General features: G+C 51.3%; 1 long non-coding RNA gene across 1 annotated transcript; it reads right to left on the bottom strand.

The window, feature by feature from the left end:
• Positions 1-263: 263 nt before the first annotated feature.
• Positions 264-958, bottom strand: LOC147966622 (uncharacterized). Its single transcript, XR_015607818.1, has 2 exons — positions 803-958; positions 264-663 (listed from the first exon to the last, which is right to left on the bottom strand). It is a non-coding gene; the product is annotated as an uncharacterized LOC147966622 (long non-coding RNA).
• Positions 959-1,641: the final 683 nt, after the last annotated feature.

The raw sequence follows: 1,641 nt of genomic DNA, 5'->3' as shown, positions 1-1,641 counted from the left end.
TGAGGCTCACAACCTAGTAAAGCATGGTCTTTCTCTCGGGATAGTCGTCATGTTTGGTTAATCCACCTTCGAGATCTTTCATTCGTCCTTATAAACATTGTGACGGGTTAATAAGGTTTTGCGAGGTTGTCTCAAAAAAAAAGTTGATGCGTCTAAAACAGAAGATGGATATTTCCCATTCTCAAAACAAAAGATAGATATTTCCACAAAAATGCAGAAGATATCCAGTACTCTTTTTTTTTGCCGGGAAATGGGATCTTGTATTACTCAACCAGGAATTACATCGTTCATACACAGCCTTACAACTTCATCCGTGCCCGAGCCCAGACAGACAGCAGTACGAGGCGTGGCACGACCATAATGTGCTAGCTCATGACTAGCTCTATTCTGTGTACGGCCAAAGATCCTGCTATCATCCTGAATTCCTGATAGCACTGGAATCCGGCTACAAGATCATTTGAGAAACTTGAAATCAGAGCCTTGAGGGCGGCGGGACGGGGGCGGGTATGGGGCAGCAGCAGTAGAACTGCATGCCATGGAAGGTGCAGAACCCGCCGTCGGCGTCTTTACCCAGCCCTATGCTGAGGCAGAGCTTGGTGCACGACGCCGGGGTGCACATCTCCGTCATCTCCTGGCACTTGGGGTCCAACGGCTGCACCTGCGCTGCATACAAATCACCGAACCGCCGCCAAATCAGATCAACAACATCGGTCAGACGATCTAGATGTCAAGTACGTACGCATATATGCATGTGCGATCGAGAAAACGACATGGACGGCGGTCGGCCAGTCGGGGTACGTACGTGGAGAGTCGTCGTCACCGGCGGACCGCCGTGCCGCGACGAGGAGAACCAGGAGGAGGAGGAGCAACGGCGCCGATGATCTTGCGGGCGGCGCCATGGGTGGGAGTGCCCGTGCGTTCTGCTCGACAGAGGATAGGAGAGGATCGATCGTCTTGATGACTGGTGATTTTCGATGTGCGTTTCATTTGGGTGGCGCGTTTATATATATAGGGCCACGCCTGCGCACTGAGCTGGCCTGTGGGTGTCGATCTGTCCGTGATTGCATCCGGAGATTGCTCTCCTTCCTAATCCATGAATTCTGAATCAAGATTTGCCGTGTGCATCACTGCTGTATATGTCATGTCGCAATTAGCCAGGCACGGCGGTATAATAATGATATCAAGATCGGCAAAAAGGGAATGGAAAATGGTATAGCTTTCTGTAAAAAAAGCTGGCCTTCCTCGGGTGTACTCCCTATGATTGGGCCGGGACATTTTTTCTTTCAAACGGAGTATTGCCTCATCTCATTAATAAAGAAAAAGAGAATTGCTCGGTTAATTAATGGAAAACCTGGCAAAAACCGTTACAACATGCCCACACAGGACACACAGGGCGACCTGGCAACCCACACAAGAACGCACACCCGCCTTCGAGTATAGAAGCGTCATCGTCATCACACCTCCGCCAGGGCGACTCCAACTCCACCATCAACGAGCATCGATGAAGCCCTCACCATAAACGAGCATCGAGGCCTATGCCGGACAACGCCAAACAGTCCACTGCATGCGCCGATGACTAGGCAGCTCCGACTCTAGCGACGAGCATTGCAGGGGGAAAGCGCTGGGCCTGTGCCGAGCCTG

Source organism: Triticum urartu, chromosome 6A (genome assembly GCF_056163025.1).
Source record: "Triticum urartu cultivar PI428250 chromosome 6A, HENAU_Tu73, whole genome shotgun sequence".
Classification (NCBI taxonomy): domain Eukaryota; kingdom Viridiplantae; phylum Streptophyta; class Magnoliopsida; order Poales; family Poaceae; genus Triticum; species Triticum urartu.
This window is presented reverse-complemented; position numbering and strand designations above follow the sequence as displayed.